Below are 8,672 nucleotides of genomic sequence, written 5' to 3' on the forward strand. Positions count from 1 at the left end.
GACTCTTCCACCCTGGGAAAAAGCTTCTGACTATCTACTCTGTCCATGCCACTCATCATTTTGTAAACTTCTATCAAGTCGCCCCTCAATCTCCATTGCTCTAGTGAGAACAATCCGAGTTTCTCCAACCTCTCCTCATAGCTAATAACCTCCAGACCAGGCAGCATCCTGGTAAACCTCCTCTGCACCCTCTCCAACGCCTCCATATCCTTCTGGTAATGTGGCGACCAGAATTGCATGCAATATTCCAAGTGTGGCCTAACCAAGGTTCTAAACAGCTGCAGCATGACTTCCAGTTTTTATACTCAATACCCCTGTCGATGAAGGCAAGCATGCCATATGCCTTCCTGACGACCTTATCCACCTGCGTTGCCACTTTCAGTGACCTGTGGACCTGTACACCCAGATCCCTCTGCCTGTTGATGCACTTAAGGGTTCTGCTATTTACTGTATAATTCCTGCCTGTATTAGACCTTCCAAAAGGTTTTCATGCTGTATGGTCCCGATCCCGCGTCATTAATTATGCAGCCACAGGAAACACGCCATCTCGCTGGAGGGCAGCCTCCGATTTGCCCACCACACCGTTACCTCACCCCTTCCTCACGCAGGGCGTCATATTTAAACTACAGACACACGCAGCTTTCTCAGTGCTTGCAGCCCAGGACTGCTCCGGTGTAGACACACCGGTGCTCCTATTGGTTGGCGGGCAGGCAAAAAGGCCAAGCGGCCTTTACATTTTTTAGGAAACCTCAACCACGAGCGGGATGAGGTTTCCTAAAGCTAATACAAATTAAATAAAAACTTGATTTTGAAATTAAAAACATGTCCCATCTCATGTGGACATAGTCACATGAGGGGATGTTTCATTAAATGTTTATTGTCTTCATTAATTTTTTTTAAAAAGCGCTCAAATCTCCTTGAGGCAGCTCCGTGCCTCAGGGAGGTTAAAGCGCTCTTTTGCGCACATGCGCTAACTGCGCGCCGGGCCCACTCTCCCTCCTCCCCCTGCCCGCACAGGTAGCTCGGGCCTCAATTGGCAGCCAATCGCGGGCGGCTTTCCGACCACCCCCACCCGATGAGGGGAAAAATTCTGGCCAGAGAGTGTGTGTGTGTGTGTGTGGGAGGGAGAGAGTGAGGTTGTGTGTTTGGGAGGGAGAGAGTGAGTGTGCATATGGGAGTGAGAGAGAGAATGGGTGGAGTTTTCTGTGCCTATTGGCGATGGGTGTGTTTGACAACATGGCAAGAAGGCCAAAATTCGGTTTCACGACGTTGTGAAACCAGTTTGCAATCGTCCACTCTGCCCGTCAATGTTGGGCCACATTTCCCACCATCGGACTCAGTCCTCTCTCTTCAAAGAGGGTGCCTCCAGATTTCTCTTCTGAGGTTTCTTCGGGGCTTGCTTGGAGGCCCTGGGTCGTGGACCCCCTCAGCTGTTTCCCAGACGTGCCTGCGAAAGCAAGGGGAGATAATCAGTGCATGACAGTGGCCTGTGAAACAGGACACATCACTCACAGCATGGTTATCTGATGGATGTTACACTGCTGGATCCTCACTTGGTAAAGCAGCACCGACCTCACCGTCAGCACAGGACCGGTCCCGGTCATCGCCGGCCAGCTGGATGGCTCTGTTTTCAAATTCCGTGAGGACCTTGATTTCAGGCATCCCTCCATCAGTCTGCGACCTCTCCCTGTTGTTGTGTGCCAGCTTGTCCTGCATGAATACAGATGGAGAGTGTAAGCAGGATGTCTTCCAGGCCAGATGATAAGTATTCCATGGCCTGTGTGGGTGGTGAGTGGTCCCATGGATGGGATGAGGACAATGACGGTGAGTGTGAGAGAGTGAATGGTGATGTCCCTTGAACTGGCAGTGAGTGAGGGCCCTGTGGATGTGTGATGGGTTTGTGAGTGTGAGTTGAGAGTGATGAGAAGAGTGACTTACCCTGGCGGAACGGAGGAGATCATTCATCCTCTTGTGGCACTGGGTGGCTGTCCTCTTTTAAAAGGCGTTGGCACTAACCACCGCTGCCACCACCTCGCGTGCTGGATTGGTGACGTTGCTGCCCCTCCTGCTGCCAGAGCCGAGTAGAGGACATCACAGCGAGCCTCCACGGTGTCCAAAAGGTGCTCGAGGGATGTGTCAATAAATTGGGGGGGCTGCAGTCTTCTTGCCTTTCAGGGCCATATCTTCCATGCAGCAGTTGTGGGCCGGAAGCACTGAGAGGTGTGTGTGTGGCTGCACATTAAATATGGCGCCTGGCGTGATGAGGCAGCGAGGTGATGGCGTGGCGGGCGAATGAGAGCTGGCCCGCCATGGAAACAGTGTGTTTCCCAGGAATGCATAATTAATGAAGGGGTATTGGAACGATACAGCGTGAGAAGCCGCCATTGCAGCCAGTGGGTAAAACATTCTTTCTCTCACCCGCTAACGCACTAAGTGCAAATCTGGGACGATTCCACCCAGTGTCTGCGTGTGTGTGTACGTGTGGGAGTGAGTTTGTGTGTGTGTGTGTTTGGAAGTGAGAGAGTGACTGTATGTGTGTGTGTGGGAATGAGAGAGTGTGTGTGTGGGAGTGAAAGTGCATGTGTGAGTGAGACAGTGAGTGTGTGCGGCAGTGAGAAAATGTGTGTTTGTGTGGGAGTAGGAGAATGAGTGTGTGTAGGGGACTCAGAGATTGTGTGTGTGTGTGAGTGAGTGAGAGAGCGAGACAGAGTGTGTGTGTGTGAGAGATTGAGTGTGTGTGTGAAACTGAGTGTGTGTGTGTGTGAGACTAAGAGTGTGAGTGAGTGTGTGTGTTTGAGTGAGACTGAGAGTGTGTGTGTGTGTGAGTGTGAGGGAGCGAGTGAGAGTATGTGTGTGTGTGTGGGGGGTGTGAGTGAGTGAGAGTGTGAGTGCGTGCATGTATAAGGGAGTGAGAGTGTGTGTATGTGTGTGAGATTGAGTGTGAGTCTGTGTGTGTGAGTCTGTGTGTGTGTGTGTGGCGGGGGGTGCGGGGGAGAGATCTGTTTGTATCCAGGAAATGGGCCCACTCCTTCAGGAGTGAGCTGATCCTGACAGCGGCCTCCACCCAGGGAGCCGCTACTGGAAGTGTTCAAGGGGCAGCTGCCATTGCAGTCGGATGGGGCGTACAGGAGTGCGCCACCAGCTCACAGGGAGAGACATGCACATTCTGCAGCTAAATCCCTCACCCTTGCACTGAGACAAGGCCAAGTCAGTCCACTTCAAGCCTGCATTCCCCCAGAAAGAACAATGTATTCTGCTTTTCAATTAATGTCCCTTCTTCCTTTTTGTTATCGCAAGCAGGAACGAATCAGGCAATGGCCTCTATTATAGAATCTCAGGCTTCCCAACCTGAGAAATATTTTATAAGAATCAAGACTTGGGTCATGTAAAGCCAAATTCTCTAGGAATATAGAGGTTTCTTTAGAGCCCAGAGTTTTGTCAATCACTTCATTTATCCTATTTCAAGCACAACCACAATACCTAAAATGAAAAGGCTGTGTATATTACAAAACAGTGATAGTTGGTTAATATTAATGTATGTGTGTGGGGGTGAGTGAGTGTGCATGTGTGTGTGTGTGAGAGACTGAGAGTGTGAGTGAGTGTGTGTGTGTGAGGGAGCGAGTGAGAGTATGTATGTGTGTGTGGGGGTGAGTGAGAGTGGAATTATTCAATAGACAGGATGACAGAGAATAGCTGTAGTAGTTGTGGGTGCAGGCAAGAATTTTGTCCTGCCTCAGCATGTACTCCTGGGATGATATCCAATTTCCATGTGGGAACTGTAGAATTTCACAGCACAGAAGGAAGCCACTCGGCCCATCATTATAATAGCACAGCTCTCAGAAAGAATTATCCATGTCGCCCTATTCCCCATACTCCTCGATCGTTTTATTTCAGCTCTGAAACATATGATGGATTCTATTCCTGCCACTGTTTCTGGTGCAGACATTCCGTGTCCTAACCCCTCAATTCATATTAATAGTCAGCGTATCATCAGATTCCATTTGGTTGTGAAAATTACTGCTGCAGACAACCTGGTACCTGCTGTAAGAATGGGCCCTATTTTCGAGTATAAAGAAAGGTTTCAGAAATGGGAATTGGAATGTGCTGGTTGGTGGAGCTAAGTGATAGGGAAGAAAAATAAAGTTATTTAAATATATAGTCAGAAAATCTTGTGTCCTTTTAATAGCTAGGAGAGCATATGCTAAGCTGAAATCTAAATGTCTTAATGAAGGTACATTGGGAAAGTAACCTCAAAAATAAATACCTCACAAAGTATAAAACCATGCAAGATTGCATCAGATACAGCTGAAGTTAACTGAAGCCACAATTGAATGCCAAAAATACATTGGGGAAAAAAAACAACTGTATCAGGTGGCATCCCATGCTAAAACTTCATAAGTTCTGTTAGAGGCCAGAAAAGCCACATAGGTCCTTTGAAAGGTTTAGCATGGTGGTTAGGAGTGAGGGGTAGGATATGGCTGAAGTGTAAATATAAATATTTCGTATTCATTTTCACGATTGAAGATGATACCATGATAAGTACAAGTGCTTTAGATAAAAACAAAAAACTGCGGATGCTGGAAATCCAAAACAAAAACAGAATTACCTGGAAAAACTCAGCAGGTCTGGCAGCATCGGCAGAGAAGAAAAGAGTTGACGTGTCGAGTCCTCATGACCCTTCAACAGAACTTTAGTTTAGTTTGGTTTTTACAAGTGCTTTAGCTATTGACTCCTTAAATGTAAATGCTTAAATGGCCTTAGCTTGGTTTGAGGCACTGAAGATTGATCAGGTTGCTGGACCTGATGACATTCAACCTCGAATGCTGCAGATAATCAGAGAGGTACAATGCGAGCCATTAACTTAGCTGACTAACAGTTCGTTGAGATCTGGACTACTTCAAATTGACTGGAGAAATGTGCCAATCCCATTAATTGACATCTAGATAGGAACAGAGGAACAAGAGGCCATTCAGCCCCATGTGCTTCGTCTGCCACTCAATTTATGCTGTAAACCAAATTATGGCTGATCTGTATCTTAACTCTATTGACCCAGTTTTGTTCCATATCCTGTAAGTGAAGTTTTCTGTATTTCATGTTTTTAATAGGCTTGAATTAAATAGTTAAACTGTTGTGTAATGAAATTTTAGCTATGCAAAAGACTAATAATTCAAAATACACATGGTTCAAAATAAAATGCCAAACGGCACTGATATTTTCACTTAAAAAGCAAAGTTTTATTGATGTTTGGGGATTAATACATAGGAGAACAACGCAATAGTAGATTTAGAAATGATATGGCCAATGCATTTTCTTAGAGATCCTGCACCTCAAAATTTCCCACGACACCGCTGCCATCGCCCCTTGACATTCAATGGCATTACCATCGCTGAATCCCTCACTATCAGCATCCTGGGGGTTACCATTGACCAGAAACTGAACTGGACCAGCCATATAAATACTGTGGCTACAAGAGCAGGTCAGAGGCTGGGAATCCTGCGGAGAGTCACTCACCTCCTGACTCCCCAAAACCTGTCCACCATCTACAAGGCACAAGTCAGGAGTGTGATGGAATACTCTCCACTTGCCTGGATGAGTGCAGCTCCCACAACACTTAAGAAGCTCATCACCATCCAGGACAAAGCAGTCCCGCTTGATTGGCACCACATCCACAAACATTCACTCCCTCCACCACCGACACACAGTAGCAGCAGTGTGTACCATCTACAAGATGCACTGCAGCAACTCACCAAGCCTCCTTAGACAGCACCTTCCAAACCCACGACCACTACCATCTAGAAGGACAAGGGCGGCAGATACATGGAAACACCACCACCTGGAAGTTCCCCTCCAAGTCACTCACAATCCTGACTTGGAAACATATCACCGTTCCTTCACTGTCGCTGGGTCACAATCCTGGAACTCCCTCCCTAACAGCACTGTGGATGTACCTACACCACACGGACTGCAGCGGTTCAAGAAGGCAGCTCACCACCACCTTCTCAAGGGCAATTAGGGATGGGCAATAAATGCTGGCCCAGCCAATGAAGCCCACATCCTGTGAATGAATAAAAGAAAACTGTATTTTCAGTTATACCACGATGATCCTTCTCCCTTAATGCTGCCATTCACGTTGAACCATGTGACACAGATGCTAAACTAACCAAGTTGGAATGTCAAGCTGAATATTGTCTCTGCTTCCTCAGAGGATCCCTCTGGTGATGCAGCTAAAAGGATATAAACCTTCCTGGGAGTGCAATCATTCGTTGTTGAATGGTGTCTTGCACATAGAACTTATTTTATTGAGTGGTTCATTATCAAAGACATTACCCCGTCCCCTCCCTCACCCCCACTGCTCTCATCAGAACCCCATGCTCTCACCCACCCCCTTACAGCCCCTCAGCCCCCTGCTCTCACCACCCCCACAGCCCTCTCAACACCTCGATCTCACACACCCATCCACAAACCCCCAAAAATCTCACTCCCCAATCTCAACACCCCCAAAAATCTCACAGCCCCACTCTCACCACCCTCGATTTCACCCCCCCCCAATCTCAACCCCTAATCTCAGCCCTTGCACTCAGAAGCCCCACCCTTAGAGCCCCACTCTAACCCATGCCACTCTCACCCCTCCAATCTCACCTCCCCCATCTCGCCCCCTGCCCTCACCACCCACCCTCACCCTTGCAATATCACTCCCAGCCTCAGTCCCCATTCTAAGCTCCCCACCCTCACTCTCCCACATTAACCCCCTGCCAATCTCACCACCCTGCCAACCTTACCCCCTCCCCACTCTCAATCAGGGCCTGGGTGGGGTTTGGGGGTACGGGGGTGTTGCACAAAGCTGCAAAACACCAGAGCTCATTCCCAGGGGGACCCAAGCTCAACTCACAGGCCTTTACCGGCAGCACTGCTTCTCCCCATCCCAAGTGGCCACCTCACACCTTCTGTGCGAGCACAAGGTTACATTGACTCCTCCAAATCTGGAACACACATCACAGGCTCCACTGTGGGGCAAAGTTCCAGCGCTCGAGATCAGATTGTCCTGGAGCGACAGCCTGGGTCCGTCAGGCCATTTGTTCTGTCATGGTGCATTCTGGTCTATAAAGTCTGTCCTTGGCCACGTTCTCGCTCTCCTGATACACCCACCAGCCCACAAAGGGACTGATGGAGTCAAACTTAGTCTAGTCACATATTCCCCTGATCTCACTCCCCCCGCTCCCATCCTCACCCTCTGATCTCACACCCCCCCCCATAACCTCACACTCTGATCTCACCCCGCCCACAACCTCACCCTCTGATCTCACCCCCCCCATAACCTCACCCTCTGATCTCACCCCCCCCATCCTCACCCTCTGATCTCACCCCCCCATAACCTCACCCTCTGATCTCACCCGCCCCATAACCTCACCCTCTGATCTCACCCCCCGCATAACCTCACCCTCTGATCTCACCCCCCGCATAACCTCACCCTCTGATCTCACACCCCCCCATCCTCACCCTCTGATCTCACCCGCCCCATAACCTCACCCTCTGATCTCACCCCCCCATAACCTCACCCTCTGATCTCACCCCCCGCATAACCTCACCCTCTGATCACACCCCCCGCATAACCTCACCATCTGATCTCACCCCCCCATAACCTCACCCTCTGATCTCACCCCCACAATAACCTCACCCTCTGATCTCACCCCCCGCATAACCTCACCCTCTGATCTCACCCCCCCATAACCTCACCCTCTGATCTCACCCCCCCCATAACCTCACCACCCCCTCCTCACCCTCTGATCTCACCCCCCCATAACCTCACCCTCTGATCTCACCCCCCCCACCATCCTCACCCTCTGATCTCACCCCCCCCACCATCCTCACCCTCTGATCTCACCCCCCCCATCCTCACCCTCTGATCTCACCCCCCCCCCATCCTCACCCTCTGATCTCACCCCCCCATAACCTCACCCTCTAATATCACCCCCCCCATAACCACACCCTCTAATCTCACCCCCCCTCCTCACCCTCTGATCTCACACCCCCTCCTCACCCTCTGATCTCACCCCCCCCCATAACCTCACCCTCTGATCTCACCCCCCCCATAACCTCACCCTCTGATCTCACCCCCCCCCCATAACCTCACCCTCTGATCTCACCCCCCCCCATAACCTCACCCTCTGATCTCACCCCCCCATAACCTCACCCTCTGATCTCACTCCCCCATATCCTCACCCTCTGATCTCACTCCCCCCATAACCTCACCCTCTGATCTCACCCCCTGATCTCACTCCCCCCATAACCTCACCCTCTGATCTCACTCCCCCCATAACCTCACCCTCTGATCTCACCCCCCCATAACCTCACCCTCTGATCTCACTCCACCCATATCCTCACCCTCTGATCTCACTCCCCCCATAACCTCACACTCTGATCTCACCCCCCCCCCATAACCTCACCCTCTGATCTCACTCCCCCCCATAACCTCACCCTCTGATCTCACCGCCCCATAACCTCACCCTCTGATCTCACCCACCCCATAACCTCACCCTCTGATCTCACCCCACCCCCATAACCTCACCCTCTGATCTCACTCCCCCATATCCTCACCCTCTGATCTCACTCCCCCCATAACCTCACCCTCTGATCTCACCCCGATCTCACTCCCCCCATAACCTCACCCTCTG

Source organism: Cetorhinus maximus, unplaced genomic scaffold (genome assembly GCF_964194155.1).
Source record: "Cetorhinus maximus unplaced genomic scaffold, sCetMax3.hap1.1 HAP1_SCAFFOLD_770, whole genome shotgun sequence".
In the NCBI taxonomy this organism is placed as follows: domain Eukaryota; kingdom Metazoa; phylum Chordata; class Chondrichthyes; order Lamniformes; family Cetorhinidae; genus Cetorhinus; species Cetorhinus maximus.